This window comes from Peromyscus eremicus, chromosome 12 (assembly GCF_949786415.1).
Source record: "Peromyscus eremicus chromosome 12, PerEre_H2_v1, whole genome shotgun sequence".
In the NCBI taxonomy this organism is placed as follows: domain Eukaryota; kingdom Metazoa; phylum Chordata; class Mammalia; order Rodentia; family Cricetidae; genus Peromyscus; species Peromyscus eremicus.
This window is the reverse complement of record NC_081428.1, coordinates 73,065,577-73,086,895: the sequence shown is the minus strand read 5'-3', so window position 1 is coordinate 73,086,895 and position 21,319 is coordinate 73,065,577. Positions and strand designations below refer to the sequence as shown.

The window sequence follows — 21,319 nt, the reverse complement described above, 5'->3', positions numbered from 1 at the left end:
TTGCCTCTGAGCTTTTATCTTTCTCTATTTCTATATACCTTTCTTTACTTCTTACTCCACAGCTTACTGTGTAGCTGAGTGCCTGGCCCCTGGAGTTCTCCTCTCCTTTTCTTGCTCCTTGATATTTCTTCTCAGATTTCTCCTCCAATGCATTCTCTCTGCCTTCCAGCCCTGCCTATCCTTTCTCCTGCCTAGCTGTTGGACATTCAGCTCTTTATTAGACCAATAAGGTGTTTTAGGGAGACAAAGTAACACAGCTTCACAGAGTTAAACAAATACAATATAAAGGAATGCAACACATCTTTGCATCATTAAATAAATATTACACAGCATAAACAAATGTAACACATCCACAACACATCAGGTCTTTGGTATTTCCTTCAGTCTGCAAAGATAGTCCTGCTGTAGAGTAACCATTCTGTACACTATGAAGATTTGTCACTGTGACTGGTTTAATAAAGAAGATGACTGGCCAATAGCTGAACAGGATAAGCTTAGGTAGGAGAGCCAAACTGAGAATGCTGGGAAGAGAAAGGGTGGAGTCAGAGGAGTTGCCAGCCAGATGCAGAGGGAGCAGGAGATGTATGTGACATGCTAATAAAAGTACCACCACATGCAGAGCATGAATAAGGTATATGGGTTAACTTAAAATGTAAGAGCTAGTTAGTAATAAGCCTGAGCTATTGGCTGACATTTATAAGCAATCTTAAGTCTCCATGTTGATTATCTGGGATCGGGGGGTCAGGAGAGGAAAACTCTGCCTTATAAATGGCACCCAACTTCCAGGGCCGTGTTCATCCACACAAAGCCTGAGCAAGCTTTAAAAAAAGGTTCTAAACATATAGAAATGGAGCCAGACATGATTTCCTAGTCTTGTATCTCTCATACCTGCTGCAGTACAGTGACAAATCTCCTGGCAACTGCCAGCACACTATGAGCTAAGCCACGTGGTACGTTCCCATCACATGGGGCATGGTACAGAGAGATATCTCCCAGAGCCATACTGCATGGCAGGTTTAGGGTTTTTGCAGACAGAAAAGGTTACAGATACACAGTAAAGACAGATTCAGATGAAGAAGACTTCTAAATGGATAATAGCATGTTTTAAAATATGCATAAGCTTGGGATAGGAAAGATAAAGTGTAGAGAAAGTCCTGTAAAAAGGAATAGAGTAATTTAAAAAATATAAAAAGTCAATAAAGATAGGAAATACACAGAGAGTATGGATCCTATATGCTATTGTGTTGTGTTTTAATTTTTTGGCTGCTAAGAGACATTGGATTATGGAAACTGCTAGATTCAACCAACTTATATATTTTAAAAATATCTTGACTTCAAATTTTAAGTCACAAGATATGTTACTTTGGGGGGGAAGTTATGCTTTTATTTCCACAGGAAATGAGAGGCTGTGGATTCATTCCAGGTTAAAGACAATCAGGTTTGATTGAGGAAGACCCCCTGAAATCCTGACTGCAGACATGAAGAAATAAACCTAAAAGAACAAGACACATGATGTATATTTTACCTGCTCAAATGCATAACAAAAAATCATCTTTGGCCGACTTGTGTACAATGCACAATCTATATTTATATTGATACAGATATGAATGTTACCCTTAAAAGTCTATATATTTTCAGAACAAGGGGAACAGACACCAATAAAAATGGATGGACCAAGGTGATCTAGCATGCAAAACAGCTTCAAGGCTGCTGACTAAGATGATCCAGCCTCACAGACTACTCCAGCCAAGACTTAACAATTATCCTGATTTTCTCAAGGTTCTCCCAAAGATTAACAGTGCCCCCAGAAAACAGGAAGCAGTCTAGAGAAAACAACATCCACATTCCAAAAGTATTGGCTATGGATGTTTGTTATAATTTTAGGGGGGTTGATTACAAGTTGTTATTGATAATGGTCAGGAAAAATAAGCTGAACAAAGGAGATTACATTCAAGATTCCATTCTGAAAAGAAAAAGGGAGGATATAAAAATAATAGAATAAAAGGATAGATTATTGAATCTATTTTTAAACCAAATACAACTACCAGTCTTAAATATTTTACATTAGTATGAATTTTTATACATTGATACAAATTTAAAGTTAATTTTGTAATACTGCATGTATGTTTCTACTCTTGTTTTGGTTATTATGCTTATGCATCTCATTTTAAAATGTAATGTATAATTAAAAATACAGATTAAGCCAGGTGGTGGTGGTACACACCTTTAATCCCAGCTAGAATTACATAGTGACCCTCACACAACAATAGTGGGTGACTTCAATACACTTTCTTCAATATACAGGTCATCTAGATAAAAACTAAACAGAGACATGCTGGTGTTAAATAATGCCATACACCATATGTATCTAGTAGATATCTAGGAAATATTTCATCCAAACACAAAAGAATATACTTTCTTCTCAGCAGCTCATGGAACTTTCTCCAAAATTGACCGTACAACTGGACATGAAGTAAGTCTCAATAGATATAAGAAAATGGAAATAACATTCTGTATCTTATCTGAACACCATGGATTAAACCTAGATATGAACAACAGCAGAAACATCAGAAAGTGAACCAAGACATGGAAACTAAATAACTAACTACTGATGAAAACTGAGTCAAAACAGAAATCAAGAAAGAAATTTTTCAAATTGAATGAAAATGAAAACACAGCAAGCCCAAAGCTGTGAGACATAAAAAAGGCATTCTAAGATGCAAGTTCATAACACTAAGTGCCCACACATAAATCAAACGTACAAAACAAAAACAAAGAGATCTAATGTTGGCAACTCAATAGTAAACCTGGAAGCTCTAAAACAGAAGGAGAAGGAGAATATTGTGAGATACTTGATTACACTGTATGAAAATATGTCACTGTGATTAGTTTAATAAAAAGCTAAATGGCCAATAGCTAGGCAGGATTTGGGGGGGCACAGAGAATGCTGAAAAGAAGGGCAAAGATGCTGAGAGATGAGAATAAACAAGACATGCAGTAGGAGAAGTAACAGACATGACTCATAGCAGGACATAGATTAATACAAATAGGTTCATTTAAGTTATAAGAACTAGTTAGAAACAAGCCTAAGCTATAGGCCAATTATTCTTATTAATAATTAATAAGAAATCCCTGTGTCATTATTGGGGAGCTGATGGTCCCAACAAAAAAATCTGTCTATAAATGGCGTCTAATGTGGGGGTATGAATATCCAAACATAGGGCCTGAGAAAACAAAAAATAAAATTATGGGCAAAGAACTAGCCCTGTAGTCTCTCAGGCAGGCTGGTTCTTGGCAGTGTACAAAGACATGGCTACAGGCTGCTGCCTGTGGGATGGAGCCAGTTGCCATCCACTAGTACCATGTGCCAGTGCCATAGGCTAAGCTGAGCTGTATGTTATGTGATCAGAGAATGTTGCAGATGCTTAGTAAAGCCAGGTCCAAATACAAGAAACCTCTAAACAGGTTATAGTGTGTTTAACAATGTGCGAAGGCTTAAGGGAAAGAAAGGATATAGACAGTTGTAAAAAAGCAATGGTTTAAAAATAATAAAATAAAGTCTTTAAAGAGAGAAGTAAAGTTAAAAAACAAAAAAAGAATAAGCCACATAGAGATGGGAAATATACAGAAAGTCTGGATCCTGTATAGTGTTGTATTGACTTTAAATTTTGTGATTGCTGATGAGCAAACAATAGCTGCTGAGAGACACTGGATTATAAAAACTACTACATTAAACTAGTCTGTATATTTTTTAAATGTCTTAAATTGAAGTAAAAAAAAATATGTTACCTTGGGGAAGAGGTTATGCTTTTGTTTCCAAAGGAAATAAAAGGCTGTGGATTCATTCAAGATAACTGGGATCAGATTTGATCAGGGGAAACCCCATAAAAATCCTGGCTACAGACATAAAGAAATAAGCCTATAAAAACTACAAGACAGCCAGGCGGTGGTGGCACACGCGTTTAATCCCAGCACTCGGGAGGCAGAGGCAGGCAGATCTCTGTGAATTCGAGGCCAGCCTGGACTACCAAGTGAGTCCCAGGAAAGGTGCAAAGCTACAAAGAGAAACCCTGCCTCGAAAAACCAAAAAAAAAAAAAAAAACAAGACAAGTGATGTATATTTTACCTGCTCAATCAGAAAACTGTTGTTGTTGGTTGTTTTTGTTCTTTTGGGGGTCCCGCTACCCAGCTCTCAAATAAATACACACAGAGAGTTAGTCTTAATTATAAATTCCTGGCCTTAGCTTGGCTTGTTTCTAGTCAGCTTTCCTTAACAGAAATTATCCTGTCTACCTTTTGCCTCTGGGCTTTTACATTTCTCTTACTTTTGTATAGCTTACTTTTACTCTTACTCCATGGCTGGCTGTGTGGCTGGGTGGCTGGCCCCTGAAGTCCTCTTAGCCTTCTCTGGTTCCATCTTTCTTTTCCTCCCAGATTTCTCCTTCTATTTATTCTGCCAGCCCTTTCTTTCCTTTCTCCTGGCCTGCCACCAGCCATCAGCCCTTCATCAGAATATTAAGTACTCTAGACAGGCAAAGCAACACAACTTCACAAAGCCAAACAAACACAATATAAAAGAATGCAACACATCTTTGCATCATTAAACCAATGTTCCACAGAACAAACCAATGTAACACATTTTAAAATAATATTCTACAACATAAAACAAAAAAATCATCTTTAACTGACTTTTGCACACCACAGAGGCCATACTTGTGTTAATTTAGATATGTATGTTACCTTTGAAAGCATATGTGTTTTCAGAGCAAGGGGACCAGACACCAAGGAAAATGGATGGTCCAGGTGATCCAGCTTCTCAAAATGCCTCTGTTGCAGTTTCCTCAGAATTCTGCATCCAGAACAGCTTCAAGGCTACTGGCTGAGATGGTCTTACCTTACAGACTATTCTAGCCAGCACTTGACCATTATTCTAATTTTCTTAAGGTCCCTCAAAGATGTCAGTGCCCCCAGACAACAGGAAGAAGTTAAGAGAGCATAACACTCACATTCCCAAGAGGTGGAGTGAGTAGTTTATGGTAATCCAGTGGGTTATGGATGTTTGTCATAATTTAGTGGGGATATAGGAATATAGGTGAAAAAAGACAACTATTAACCTCAAATATTTTACATTGGTATGGATTTTGGTACGTAGATACAAACTTAAAGTTATTTTTGTTATACTGAAGGTATGTTTCTACTCTTATTTAAGATATTGTACCTATGGAGCTCATTTAAAAATGTAATGTAAAGTTCTTGTCCTTGAAAGCTATTTAGGATAATAAAGAAATACAGGTTAGTAGTTAGTCTTCTATTACAATCAAAATTACAGTCAAGTTAGGTATATTTTCAGGGTCAATCAGAGACATATTTTAAATAGATAGTGGTCTTCCAACATTTCAGAGACCTACAGAATATGGTATTTTAATGTTTTAATAACATAGGGCTTCTCATGACAGTGAGACACATCTGTTCCTGGCAGTACCAATCTACTTCAGAGAAGATGATGGTCATCGAAGAAACTCCATATGGAATTTTCTTTCTATGTGACAAAAAAAAGAAATTGCCTTTGCCTCTACTGTTGTCACTACACTATCTAAACTAGACAAGCAGGACATACAAAAAAGCAACTACTGAACTTTGCCAAGACAGGATAGGACAGTCCTTCAAAAATTCCTGATTCATAGAAAAGTCTGACAGATAGACTGTAGGCAGAAGATGGATGACCCAATATTGTAGAGGCATGTTGGGTGACAGTCCAGGCAGCCAGATGTCTGTTATTTCTACAGGTTTGGAAGTGGCTTGCACTGCACTTCCTGTTTACTTGGGTAATAGTATATCCTTCTGGGGTCTTTGATGAAGTTGAAGACTACATAGTTTTAGTTATATTTTTCATTAGTTATGAAAGAAAATAAATTAGGTACAAAACTTTGGAGTCACCAAGACAGGATAAATAATGGAGTATTTTCTTTGAATCTGCCAAATACAAATGGACTGGGTATTGTAAATGTAATCCTTACTTGATAATTGTTCTTATTGTATATAGTTTTACTATGTTAGAGTTAAAAACTCTTTTTTATTTCCCAAGAAGAGGGAAATGTTGCAAGATATTTGATTACACTGTGTGAAGATATGTCACTGTGAATGGTTTAATAATAAGCTAAAATGGCCAATAGCTAGGCAGAATTTGGGGAGCACAGAGGACAATGGGAGGAAGGGCAGAGGTGCTGAGAGACAGGAAACAAACAAGACATGCAGAAGGACAGGTAAGAGATACGAGCCACATGGCAGGATGTAGACTAATAGAAACTGGTTAATTTAAATTATAAGAACTAGTTTGAAACAAGCCTAAGCTATAGGCTGAGCTTTCATAATTAAATAAGTTTCTGTGTCATTATTGGGGAGCTAACAGTCCTGATGAAAAAGACCAACAGAAGAAGGAGAAGGAAAAAGAGAAAGAGAAAGAGAAGAAGGAGGGAGGAGGAAGAGGAGAAGGAGGAGGAAGAGAAGAAGAGATAACACCCAAAAGGAATAGACAGCAAAAAATAATCAACTCATGGCTGAAATGAAGAGATAGAAGCACACACACACACACACACACACACACACACACACACACACACACACAAAATCAATGAAATGAAGTTGTTCTTTGAGACAATAAAATTAACAAACCCTTAGCCGAATGAACTAAAATATAGAGAAGGGGATCAAAATTTATAAAATTAGAGACAAAAGAGGGAACATTACAACAGACACCAAGGAAACATAGAGAATCATAAGGACATACCTTAAAAATTCTGTACTCTACCAAACTGGAAAACCTAAGAAACAGATGAATTTCTTGATATATATAACCTACTAAAGTAAAATCAAGATCAAATAAGCAATTTAAATAGCCCTCCTAGTGAAATAACACCTAGTGAAATAAAGCATTAAAAGTCTCCTACTCCAAAAAAAGTTCATGGACAGATGAATTCAGCACAGAATTCTATCAGGCCTTAAAGAAGAATTAACTCCATTATTTCTCAAATTATTACAAAAAAATAGAAACTGAAGGAATAATTCTGCATAATTCTTTTTATAAAGCCAATATTATCCTGAAAACTAAACCACACAAAGACTCAACAATAAAGGAAATTATAGACCAGCAAGCCTTATGAAGATAGCTGGAACAATTCTCAACAAATACTTAAAAAACCAAATTCAAGAGCACATAAAAAAGATTATCCATCATGACCAAGTTAGCATTATTCTAGAGACATGGGGATGGTTCAACATGGGTAAATCAATCAATGTAATGAACCATATATACAAACTGAAAGACCAGAACCATATGGTCACCTCATTAGATGCAGAAAAGACCCTTTGCAAAATCCAACACTCCTTCCTGAAGAGTTGGGACACCAAGGACATACATTGACATAATAAAGGTGACTTACAGAAAGCCCACAGCCAACAGCAACCTAAATGCAGAGAAACCCAAAGCATTTCCACCAAAATCAAGAACAGGACAAAAATGTCCACTCTCTGCATACCTATTCAATATACTACTTGAAGTCCTAGCAAGAACAATAAGACAACTGAAGGAGACCAAGGGGATATGAACAGGAAAAGAGTCAAAGTATCTCTACTTGCAGATGATATGATTAAATACATAAATTACCCTAAAAACTCCTCCAGGAAACTTCTACAGTCGATAAACATGTTCAGAAAAGTGGCAGGATTAAAAATTAACACACAAAAATTGGTAGCCTTCCTATATACAAATCACAAACAGGCTGAGAAAGAAATCAGGAAAATAACACCTCTCAGAGACCTTGCCTTGGAGGAGGTGAGAATGGGGGGTTGGTTGGGGGAAGGCTGGGGGGAGGGAGAAGAGAGGACAGAAGAATCTGCGGTTGGTATGTAAAATGAATAGAAAAATCTCTTTAATAATAATAATAATAATAATAAATGAAAAAAACCTTGGGATAACCCTAACCAAGTGGAAGACATATAATAAAAACTTTAAGACACTGAATAGACAAATTGAAGAAGACATTGGACAATGGAAAGATCTCCCATGCTCATGGATAGGTAGAATTAATATTGTAAAAAATGGCCATTCTACCAAAAGCAATCTACAGATTCAATGCAAGTCTTATAAAAATTTCAACACGATTCTTCACAGAAATTGAAGATAATTTTCAGCTTCATGTGGAAACAGAGAGAGAGAGAGAGAGAGAGAGAGAGAGAGAGAGAGAGAGAGAGAGAGAGAAATCTCAGGATAGCTAACACCATCCTGAATAATAAAAGAACTGCTGGAGATATCACCATCCCCAACCTCAAATTGTACTACAGAGTATGTACAGTATTGGCATAAAAACTGACACATTGATCAATGGAATTATATTGAAGATTCAGAAATAAGTACACATACCTATGGGCACCTGATTTTGATTAAAAAAAAAAAGCCAGAAATACACAATTGAAAAAAAGAAAGCATCTCCAACAAATACTGCTGTTCAAACTGGATAGCTACATGTAAAAGAATTCAAATAGATCCATACTTATTGTAGGGAAAGGGGGCCAGCCAAAGAAACCCACTCCGGCCCTGAACCCAGAGCCAGTGAAAGAAACACACCCTCAATCTGAGACCTGACCCAGTGAAAGAAACACTTTATCTCTGAACCCAGAACCTAAGAAACATGCCCTGACTCTGAAACCAGTGCCAAAGAAACATACTTTGTCCCTCGAATCAGAGCCAGTGAAATAAATATGCCCTAGTCTTAGAATTAGAGCCAAAAAGCTGAAAAGGGCCAGTAAAAGAAACAGAGTTTGACCCTGAAACCAAAGCCATCTCTGCCTCTGATCAAGGAAACCAACCAATCCCTGAGCAGGAAAACTAACCAATCTCTAAGCAGAAAATCTTCTCCATCAAGAAACTCCACCCCTAAGAAGCCCTATATAAACATCTCTGCATGTTCAGTTGTGGGCTGTTCCTTCCCACCCTGGCAGAAGCAGCCACTCACCTGGACTCCTCCTTCCTAATATATCTCTTTCTTTTTTTTCTTTTTTTTTTAATTAAGAGATTTTCTATTCATTTTACATACCAACCACAGATTCCCCTGTCCTCCCTCCTCCCACCCCCCATTCCCACCTCCTCCAAGGCAAGGTCTCCCATAGGGAGTCAGCAGAGTTAAGGCAAGTCCAGGCCCCTCCTCCCTGCACCAAGGCTGCACATAGTGTCTCACCATAGGCACTAGGCTCCAAAAAGCCAGCTCATGCACTAGGGACAGGTCCCAATCCTGGGGGCCCCCTAAACATTTCAAGCTAAACAATTGTCTTGCTTATCCAGAGGGCCTAGTCCAGTACCATGGGGGCTCCTCAGCTATTGGTCCACAGTTCATATGTTTCCACTAGTTTGGCTAGTTGTCTCTGTACTTTTTCCAATCACGGTCTTGATATCTCTTGCTCATAGAATCCCCCCCCCTCTCTCTCCTCTCTCTCTCTCTCTCTCTCTCTCTCTCTCTCTCTCTCTCTCTCTCTCTCTCATTGATTGGACTCCTGGAGCTCCACCTAGGACCTGGCTGTGGATCTCTGCATCTGCTTCCATCAGTCACTGGATGAGAGCTCTGTGATGACAGTTAGGGTATTCAGCCATCTGATCACCAGAGTAGGTCAGCTCATTACCAGTAGTCTATGGTGGAGTCATCCTTGTGGATTCCTGGGGACGTCCCTAGCACTCTGCTTCTCCCTATTCTCACAGTGCCTTCATTTATCATGGGATCTCTTTCTTTGTTCTCCCAAGATTCAATACTCTTGTCTCTTCTAACTCCAGTCCTGTCAGCTGTCTGCTAGTGCAGCTGGTAGAGTTGTATACTGGACTTAAAGGAATAGCATTTTCTTTTTTCTCAATTTGTACTTCAATAAAGGAACCAATTGCCTACCTCAAAACATTAAAAACAAAAACTTATAATTGACAAAAAATGTTAGAAACCAAACTTACCTGTGTGCCTCTGAGCAGTGGCGTTACAGAGATGAAATCAGAAAGGGCCACCAGCAGGGTTTCAGTGTGAACTTTGGTGCTGGGCTGTTTGCAACTTCCAGAGTGATAAAGCTCTTTCTTAAAAGAGTGTTAGGTGAAGATCTTCATTTGCAGGTGCAGAACAGAAGAACCTTGCTGAGACATCCCTTAGGGGACTGAGCAGGGTGGAGCAGAAAAAATGTAACAGATTTCCACCAGAGCCTGAGGAGATTGCTACATTTCTGCAGGGGTTTCCCATTTAGCAGAGTGAAGCAGAAGCAACATCTTGGGCCAGAGAGGAGAAGCAGCAGCAGCAGCAGCAGCAGCAGCAGCAGCAGCGCTCTTCTGGGAAGTCCCCCTAAACGTGGGGGTGGGGAGGCAGAACAAAGCTCAACTGTGATGGCTTTCTCCAAGAGAGGAGCAGGATTGCTATATACTGCAGGGAGACCATCCCCTACTGCATCCCAGCTTCAGGTATAGCCTGACTTTGCAAACAGGATACCTTTCTCTCCGGAGCTGAGCTGTCCTATTGCAGCTCCAGGTATAGCTTGACTTCCTGAACAGTCAGAATACCTTTCCCTCCAGAGCTGTAAAACAGAAAGCATCTCCAACAAATGCGGCTGGTCAAACTGGACAGCTACATGTAGAAGAATTCAAATAGATGCATACATATGATCCTGCACAAAACTTAATTCCAAATGGACTGAAGACCTCAATATAAGGCCAGATACACCAAATCTGATAGAAGTGAAAGTGGGGAATAGTCTTGAACCCATTGGCAAATGAAAATGCTCCCTGAGCAGAATACCAGTAGCACAGGCACTAGGACCCACAGTTACTAATTGGGACCTCATGAAGTTGAAAAGCTTCTGTATGGCGAAGGATGCCATCATTCAGACAAAGTATCAGGCTATAGAATGGGAAAAGATCTTTTCCAATTATGTATTGAATAGTGGCTTAGTATCTAAAATACATAAAAAACTAAAACAACTGAACATCAAGAAAATAACCCAATTCAAAATGGGGTATAGAACTAAGCATAGAATTCTCAAGAGATGAAACACAAATAGCTCAGAAGCATTTAAAGAAATCTTGAACATCATTAGCCATCAGGGAAATGCAAATTAAAACTACTTTCATTTTATACCAGTCAACCAAAATCTATCAATAAAACATTGGCCGGGCGGTGGTGGCGCACGCCTTTAATCCCAGCACTTGGGAGGCAGAGCCAGGCGGATCTCTGTAAGTTCGAGGCCGGCCTGGGCTACCAAGTGAGTTCCAGGAAAGGCGCAAAGCTACACAGAGAAACCCTGTCTCGAAAAAAAAAAAATGGCAGCTCATGCTGGCAAGGATGTTCTAGTCTAATTATACAATGGAATTTCATTCAGCTTAAAAAAAACACAAAATTCCTTTGTGTAAATGTACCACATTTTCAATATCTTCTCAATCAGTCAATGGACATCATCTAGACTAGAACGGCAATGAATGTGGATGAAAAAGTCTCTCTGTAGGAGGAGGTAGAATCCTTTGGGTACATGCCCAAGAGTGGCATATTTAGATCTTCAGGTAGATCTATTCCCAGATTCCTGAGGAACCACCACACTGACTGCCATAGTGGCTGTACAAATTTGCACTCCCACCACCAAAGAAAATGTTTTCTCCTTTCCCCACATCCTTGCCACAAAAAGACCAGTCCAAGTTTTACCCAATTTTTCTCCCCTTTTGTGTTCTAAGAAAAAAATACATGAAAAACTTCACCCTGGCTCTGCCTCTTCTCCCTGGTCCTTGTTATCTCTATGGAGAGAATTCTGATGAGACATTTTAGAGTATAGTACAGGAGGTAGACAGTCCTTACTACAGAGTAAAGTCTGGCACTCTCAACAGGGGTAAGTTAACAGTGACCAAAGATACTATTATGTCAATTTATGTTTTAAGCAAGCTTTATTCCAAAGCCCCCTGATGGGTGTTATCCTGTGTGGGTGATTGACAAGACCATTCGGATTGACTCTTATGGGAAGTGAATATGGTATCCCTTGCTCACTATCAGAAGCCTCTTGCTAGATAGTAATTTTATAAGATTTTTGTAGCAGGCTGAGTGTTCAGCCACTACAGTAGTAGGGAAGGCATAAGTGTAGAGTTAACAAATTCACTCTTTAGCCCAGAACAGGAATAATAGTTTATAGAGTAGACTACAAGAGGGAAGCAGGCTGGGAAGTAACTACAGTATCACCTAGAGCACAGGGCAGTGGGCGGGAGACAGGTGTGGGGGATGTCTCCATTTGAGCAAACTACTTTTATAGTAAGGGGGACTTTCCTTGTGTACTTTCCTGGCATGTAGTTCATCCTATGCAAAGAAATGCAGTTCAGATTACCTAGTCTGGGAGGTCAGCATAAACTGTAGTGCACACAATCCTCAATTATGCATTCCTGGCCATGTGAATAGGGCCTGTGCAAATCAGAGTCATACAAATAAGAGCAGTTCTGGTTGACTAAAGTTTGGTTCAGGTTAAAGTGTGGGTCACAGGGCAATAGGCTGCAGCTCTGTGATGCCAAGTTGCAGCAATCTGTGGCTAGCAGTTTGAGATTTCAAGACCATGCTTTTCAAGATTCCCTAACGGAGATCAGATCTTTTTTTTTTTTTAACTAAGGTCATTTTCTCAATAATCAGGTATTGGCAGTTACCAGGTTTCTCCAGAACCAGGTTTTGACAGTTATCAATTAAAGTTTTCTTAGCCATTCAAGATGTCATGTTCCCTTCCAGGGTCAGAGATATGACTCAGGTCCCATTCTTCTTGACCATTGATTAGTTGACTGTAGTTGTAGTCCTGGGTTTTAAACTATTAATTATGATGTCCTTCAAGCCTACTAATATTGTAGTAGCTATGTAACACTTAGGCCCGAGTAACTCAGCTTTCTCTACCACTTCACAAAGGCCTTGGAAGTTAGAGTGTGGGGAAGGTGCCAATACACACTGTACTCATTCATCATCATCTAATTGGAAGTTTATTTACTTCACCGCTGCTAGGTGATGGCCGTGGAGCTGAGTGATACAGAAAGGCAAGTCTGTACACCAGGAGGTCACACCAGAATGAGCAACAAGCTCTGTGCAGAAGCTTTTATAATGCACAGAACAGTAAGCAGTGTGGTCAGTGAAGTCTATCATCAACATGAGGGCTTAGGCCAAGAACTCTGCAAATGCCATCTATTTGACATTGTAGAAAACTTATTTTTCCTTTGCCCATAGGTATTGGTTGCAAATAGCTTCTGGGTTAGGAATCCTGTTCACTTCACCCTCTCAGAGTTGGGACCCTGTGTGGCTCGCCCCTGTGAAGGTGCCATGTGTGCTGCCATGGGCTCTACGAGTTCACATGTGCATCAATCCTGCTACATCTGGAGGACAGTGTTTCCTTGGAGTGGTTCGTCACCTCTGGCTCTTGAAATCTTTCCACCTCCTCTTCTGCATAGGTCCCTGAGCCACGAGGGGCAGACTTGATGAAGACATATCATTTAGGACTGAGTGTTCCAAAATTCCCCTCTCTGTACATTGTCCAGTTGTGGGTCTTTTTGTCCTCCCCAACATCATAGGTTCGTTTGACTGCATGATGGCTTTAAATGCAACCATCCTGGAAAGAGTACAGATATTCTAAAATGTGGTCATATGGTTACAAGGGCTAGCCTCTTGATTAGATTGTCTATGTGTCTATTGGAGCTCAGCCCCTCTTGTTCTTAGGAGAACAAGCCTGGGATTGCCTCAAGAGGCTTTTCATAAGCTTGGGGTGATCAGCATAGCTCTTTAGAATTGCTAACCCACCCAGCTTGTAACAGAGGGGTAGAATAGGTTAGAGGAAGATCTCTTTAGGCATCCTCAGCTGTACAGTTCCTATACTTGGTGTGTAAGTGGTACCCATGTTAGGGTCCAAACCGTGACTCTGAATCCCACTATGGTGGTTCAAATAAGAATGGCTTCCATAGGCTCATATATTTGAACACTTGGTCTACAGTTGTTGGAACTGTTTGGGAAGGATTAAGAGGTGTGGCCTTAAAAGACCTTTTGCCATTCCGTGTGTGTGTGTGTGTGTGTGTGTGTGTGTGTGTGTGTGTGTGTGTGTGTTTTCCTCCTACTTGTGGATCAAAATGCAAGTTCTCAACTACTGTTCCAGTGCCATTTCTGCCTCCCAGATGCCATGCTTCCTGCCATGATGGTCATAGACTCTAACCTTCTGAAACTTTAAGCCCCAAATTAAATATTTTCTTTTATAAGTTGCCTTGGCCATGATGTTTTATTGCAGAAATATAAAAGTAACTAAGACACTCCCTAATCAATTAAAGACACAATTAGTACTGGAAAGCAGAAATGAAAGACTGATAAATTAACTCTTTTCTTTGCTTCAGCCCCACCGGACCACTTCCCATGAATGCTGCCCTGACTGCTCTACCATAGTCCCACTGAACAACACAAGATGGCACCCTAAGAAGGCCTGTTGATGTTGGCTATGATAGTACATTGTGAAGAGGAACGAAGAGGTTTATTGACTCCTCCATCAAGACCATCCTCAGGATCCTATCAGAGGTTTAGTTTTAAACAAAGTCAAGAGGTATCCATAGCTCAGCAGTGCTGGTCAAGGTATTCCCTCCCTCCTGACCCCCTTTACCATTGTCTGAGCTTCAGTCTCCTGAAAAGTGATATGATACATTTTAAGTTTCTTTTCAGAAAATAAGTCCTCCTGGCTTCCTCAAGGGTCCTAGCTTGTTCCTTCTCTCAGTATGAGATTCTTGGCATCAATGGTATCAGTGTCCTAATACCAAAGGGAGGACCAAAAGTATATCTCTACATTATTTCATGCCTGCCAGGATGGTTATAGAAGCAGATGCTTTGTGACTTGGAATCACTGCTTTGAGCCCTTACACTCCCTTCTTCCTCTACAGTTTCCAGGTATGGCAGAGTAGAATATACAGAATGAAATGACAGAATTTACCACTCATCATTAATTCTTCTGCATCTAAACTAAGATCTACAAGGGGGACTGAGCTCTAAGGATGGGACTTTGCCCTCAGTGGGAAACTTGGCCAAGTGCTTTATGTCTAACCTCCCTGCTTAAAAAATATATGAGAGCTAAAGTGGCTTGAGAAATAGGAAATGGGAAGAAAAGATTCTGGAAACCCCCCAAGACTTTCTAATGGTGGAGACATATGGCTGTTAAAGCTATCTGCAGCTAGGGTTGGTGCCTGAGATGTCAAGAATGACAAAGGAAGGAAGTTTCCTTTGGAGCTTACATTTCACTAGATAGATAGAAGTCCCCCAAGTGTATTAGAAAGCAAAGGCTTTATAGGTAACCCTACTTGCAAGAGTAAAAATATTCTAAATAGAACAACTGTTTTCTTCCCTTTGGCTATCAGAACATCAAAACAATGGTCCCCTATAAACTGGATTTCCTCTGGAGTATCATGGCAGGAAGAAATGGCTGAGTCCCTCATTCCTGTGGGAATGTTTTCCTGTGACACATACTTCTCTCTACTATTTTCCCAAGGCCAAGCTTTGGGCATGTGGTTAACAGGGAAGAAAGGCAAATGTTCTAAATATCTTGGATGCAATGGAGGATGATGCTTTTCATAAGATAAGGAACACTGTGGGAACAGACAGGAGGGAAGTCAAATTTCCTTTGGAGATTTTAAAGCCTGAGATGCCTGTTACACTTTTAAGTAGAAAAGCCAGGTAGCCAACTGGATATATGAATCTAGAGTCTGTGGGAAAGAAATACTAGAGAAACGGTGAGGATAGGAAGCCCTAGAATTGAGCACATTTTGGACCAACCTCACCATTCTACACCTGTTACATCTGCATTGCTAGAATCCAAGAATTTCCTTTGGTGCATCTCACTTCACGGTTGGCCAGCCACACCATCCTGAGTACAGTTTTGATGAGCAAGTGGATATAAAGTGCTTCAAAGTATGAATTCAAAGAAGCAGTGACTGTGAGGAAATGGGGGCATATGGATTAAATGATACAGAAAATTATTGTGACAAATTGAAAATGTAGTAAAGCTGTAGGAGGTTACAAATTAAGGAAGATTTATTTCTTTTTAACATGAGATGAATTATAAAATGTTTATCTTGCTAATGAAGATGTCTCAGTAGTGAGGGTTCAATTCAGTAAATTATGGAAATTACCCAAGTCATGGGCAAAAAAGAAAGGATCCAATGTCTTTACTTTGTGAGCAAGGGAAGTCCCACCTAGGCCATATGGAATTGAAGCTCTAGGTACAGCTCAGTCCTGTCACCAATAGAAGAGAGCAGGGTGATTAGGATGGAGAAGACAGTGGCAACTTGCTTACTGAAAACCTAACACATGACATCTGCTTGTCATGATGCTCCATAGTGAGCAGTGTCTGGTTTTTTCTTCATCTTTCAAGACTTTTCTCAGTAGAGCCAATGCCTATTCCACCAATAGCACTGAGTTTGGACCTGTTCTATTTGATTTGAACTGCTTAGTCACAAGTGGCAAATAATTTATTGGAAGGACTCTGAGATGTTCCGCTTCCTAAATATGGGATGGAACAATTTCAACCTAGGACCCGTAGACCTCTAGGGCTCTCCCCAGCAATCTCTTCTCCTTTCTACATATGGGCTTCATTCAATTTTTGTTTTGTTTTTTTTTTTTTTGGTTTTTCGAGACAGGGTTTCTCTGTGTAGCTTTGCGCCTTTCCTGGGACTCACTTGGTAGCCCAGGCTGGCCTCGAACTCAAAGAGATCCGCCTGGCTCTGCCTCCCGAGTGCTGGGATTAAAGGCGTGCGCCACCACCGCCCAGCCATTCAATTTTTAAAGACTCTTCATTTATTTGTTTTTTGTATGAATGGTTTGCCTGCAAATATATATGCACTGTGTGTGTGTGTTGTACCTTGTACCTGTGGAGGCCAGAAGAGGGTGCCATGTCACTCAGAATGAAGTTAAGGATGGCTGTAAGCCACCATGTGGGTACTGGGAACAAAAACAGGGTTCTCTTCAAGAATAGAAAGTGACTTTTAACCACTGAGCCATCTCCCCAGCTCTGGACTTCCTTCACTTTTACCAGCTTCACAAATTGAGAAACACAGGCACTAACAGGTCTTGATTACCACTTTAGTACTTATATGATGAAAAAGACTGAATTATCTCTGTTATATCTCTTAGTATACTCTCTGTCAGGACAACAAAACTGATGTTGGACAATATAGGAAAAAAATGTTATTTGACTCATGATTCTAGTAGCTAGAAAGTCTACATAGTATAGTGCTGTCTGATATCCTAGGAAGAGTCCTCTGACTGTGTTGCACAGTCACAGAAAATCAGAAAGGGTACCAGACATGTGTAAAAGGTGTATGAGTTAAGGGCAGGCATGTCTATTTCTAACTACATGATCCACCAGGAATTAACTCCTGACAGATCCAGCCCACTCTCTGTATACAGCATTAATCCATTCCTGAGGTGGGGCCTGCCATGTTCTAATTTGTTGGGGGATATTTGATCACACTGTGAGCCCTGAGTTTGCATTGTGTTGATTAAATAAAATTAACCTTGGATCAGGAGGCTGAGTTAGCAATTAGTTGACAGAAAGTGATCACACAGCATCAGAGGGCATCCAGGAGAGATAGAGAGACACAGGAAGTAGGAGGGAGGGATTTGGAGTGGAACAGGTTTTTCTGGTTTGGCAAGCAGAAGCAAGGAGAGAAGGTTAGCTTTTTGGCTACTCAGCCTCTCTAAGCTCACAGGTTTTCATCCCAGCCTTTGAATTTCAAGTCTTATTTATAAATAGAACGATAGAGATTTAGTTAAAGCTACCTCCAATGGCAGTGACAGAGCTGGTGCCTGCGGGAACAGAATTCCCACCAGGCTGTGGCCTGAGCAGCCAAGGCCACTGCTGGAGAAGCAGGCCCATAACTGCAGAGTTGCAATTGCCGGCTGAAATAGCAGTACATGAGGGCTCAGCCACTGTGCCTAAATTAAAACATCACTAATTACTTTCCATTAGGCTCTCGACACTGCCATACTGGAGACCAAGCTCCCAGCCCATAAATCCTGAGAAACAACTTACATAAAAATCTTGAAGGGAGATTCTCATTGGGTAATATCCTACATATATGGTCTGGTCAAATAACAACAGGAGTGCCGGGTGGTGGTGGCTCACGCCTTTAATCCCAGCACCCGGGAGGCAGAGACAAGTGGATCTCTGTGAGTTAGAGGCCAGCCTGGTCTACAGAGCAAGATCCAGGACAGGTACAAAAACTACACAGAGAAACCCTGTGTTGAAAAAAAAAACAAAAAATAATAATAACAACAGGAAATTGTGGGGTTGTTATAGCAAAGCTAGTATTTTCAGGACAGAGGTGGCAGGAGGTTGGTGTAAATGGAGGCTTTTTTCTGTCCCACCCCATCCCATGGCTGCTTCTAAAGTAATCACTCAGAGGCTTAATATTAATTACAAACTGCTTGGCTGAACATCTCAGGCTTATTACTAACTAGCTCTTACTATTTAAATTAACCCATTTCTATTAATCTATGTATTGCCAGCCACACCATCCTGAGTACAGTTTTGATGAGCAGGTGGATATAAAGTGCTTCAAAGTGTGAATTCAAAGAAGCAGTGACTGTGAGGAAATGGGGGCATATGGATTAAATGATACAGAAAATTATTGTGACAAATTTGAAAATGTAGTAAAGCTGTAGGAGGTTACAAATTAAGGAAGATTTATTTCTTTTTAACATGAGATGAATTATAAAATGTTTATCTTGCTAATGAAGATGTCTCAGTAGTGAGGGTTCAATTCAGTAAATTATGGAAATTACCCAAGTCATGGGCAAAAAAGAAAGGATCCAACATCTTTACTTTGTGAGCAAGGGAAAGCCTTAGAGTCACAGTCATATCATTTTGGAAAAGCTGTCCAAAATATAGATTGGAGACCAAATAGCCTCCTTTACAAATAGTTCTGAGGAAATGATTAACATGTAAAAGGACACAATTAGATCTCTATTTCTCACCCTCCACAGAATCAATTCAAAATGGATCAAAGATATTAAAGTGAGACAAGAAACTTTACCACTATTCCAAGAAAATCTAAGAAAAACACCTGAAGATACAGGAATAGGCAAGCAGTTTTGGAAAAGGACTCTAATACATCGGAAATAATTCTAAGAATTGACAAATGAGCCAGGCGGTGGTGGCGCACGCCTTTAATCCCAGCACTCAGGAGGCAGAGCCAGGCGGATCTCTGTGAGTTCGAGGCCAGCCTGGGCTACCAAGTGAGTTCCAGGAAAGGCGCAAAGCTACACAGAGAAACCCTGTCTCAAAAAAAAAAATTGACAAATGAGAGATTACATGAAATTAAAACATCTTTGGCACAGCAAAAGAAACAACACTAGAATGAAGAGTCAACCTACTGAATGGGGAAAAAAAATCTGCCTATTACTCATAAAACAAGTCATTGTGCCGGCGGTGGTGGCACACGCCTTTAATCCCAGCATTCGGGAGGCAGAGCCAGGCGGATCTCTGTGAGTTCGAGGCCAGCCTGGGCTACCAAGTGAGCTCAAGGAAAGGCGCAAAGCTACACAGAGAAACCCTGTCTCGAAAAACCAAAAAAAAAAACAAAAAACAAAAAACAAAAAACAAGTCATTGCTTTCTAGGATATATATAAGGAACTGCAAAAATGGAACAGATGAAAACAAAGCACCTAAAACGGTAAATGGACCAATGAACTGAACAGACCATTCTTAAATGAAATACAAATGGGCAATAAATACTTGGAAAAGTGTTCCAAGTCATGAAGGAGACACAAGAGTATTTTGAAATTCCATTTCAACCCAGTCAGATGGCCATGATCATGAAAACAAATAACATCAAATTCAAGAGAGAAGGGCGTGTGAGGAGAACCCTTATCATTGCTGGTGGGAAACCAAACCTGTGCAGCCACTACGGAAATAAGTATGGAGGCGCCTCAACAAATTAAACATTGAATGACCATTTCAGGCTCCTATGTCACTCTTATGTATATATTTGAAGGGTGCTAAGTTAACATAGACAGAAATACCTTACCTACATACCTACATTTATTGCTGTACTATTTATAATTGCCTGAAATAGAACCAGCCTAGATGCCCATCAACAAGAAATGGATAAAGGAAGCATGATACATATTCGCAGTAGAATTTTGTGATCCTGTAAATAAAAATAAAATCATGACATTTGTTAGGAAAAGAGGTACAACTGAAATCTTTTTTAAGTGAAATAAGTTAAACTCAGCCTCATACCACACTTTCTCTCATGTGCAGGACTTATATAAATTCATTTCTCATGACACCAATTTCCCAAGACCCAGTTGCTGTGGGAAGATCCTTCTGTATGCTGAATGTGTGCTGCTCTCACTGGTTGATGATAAAAGCTGATTTGGCCTATAGGCAGGCAGAATAAGGCTGCACGGGAAAGCAAAATGGAGATACAGGGAGAAGGAAGGGAGGAGTTGGCAGACTTGATCCAGTCATCCAAAGAACAAGGTGTCAGAGAACAGGTAAGCCACAGGCTACATGACAATGCATAGATTAATAGAAATGGGTTAATCTAAATATAAGAGCTAGTCAGTAGTTAGCCTGAGCTAATGGCCAAGCAGTTTTAATTAATATAAGCCTCTGTGTGTTTACTTAGGTCTTAGCTGCTACAGACTGGGCAGGACACAGGAAATCTTCAGCTACAAATGGTGCCCACTGTGGAGCAAGTGTTTCCACCTAAAACCTGAGAAAGCTTGAAAAAAAAAAAAAAGATTCTAAAACAGAGCTAAAAACAGCTTCCTAGTTGTGTCTCTCAGGCAAGCTGTGAGCTACAGTATGGCGGGTTTGCAGCAGTGTGTGGGCTTGACCTGCAGCATGATGCATTCCCGTGGTACACAGAGGCCTCTCCAAGCCAAACATTATGCTACGTGGTGGATTTAACCTTTGCTAGTACAGACAAAAAAAGAGAGAAAGAGAGAGAGAGGTTTCTGGGCTACATGCTGCTCGATGGAAGCATAGACCCACTGCTTATCAGAGTTGGTGGTAAGCATAGTTCCCAGAGCTGGCTGTAAACATAGTTCTGCCATATTGGAAAGCTGAGGTGGGTGGAGCCAGCAGCCAAAGCTGCCATTTCAGTCCTAGTAATACTGCAATTTAAAGCAATAGGTTCACAATAAGACAGGTTCAGATGGAATAGTTTACAATGTGTGTAAAAATGTACATAGGCTTGGAAAAGAGAGAAAAAGGAATATATGCAGTTATATAAAGGAATAGATAGTTTTAAAAAAGAAAATCTTTA

At 40.1% G+C, this 21,319-nt stretch overlaps 1 long non-coding RNA gene across 2 annotated transcripts in view; it reads right to left on the bottom strand.

The window, feature by feature from the left end:
- The window catches only part of LOC131922318 (uncharacterized), a 31,782-nt gene that overhangs the window by 6,494 nt on the left and 3,969 nt on the right, over positions 1 to 21,319 (bottom strand). Inside the window, exon 1 of one of the 2 annotated variants that reach the window (XR_009382247.1) lies at positions 6,788 to 6,843. The exons of the other annotated variant lie outside the window; for it this stretch is intronic. This is a non-coding gene — a long non-coding RNA (uncharacterized LOC131922318). Of the gene's footprint in view, positions 1 to 6,787; positions 6,844 to 21,319 lie in introns of those variants that run through there. 2 annotated transcript variants of the gene reach the window in all.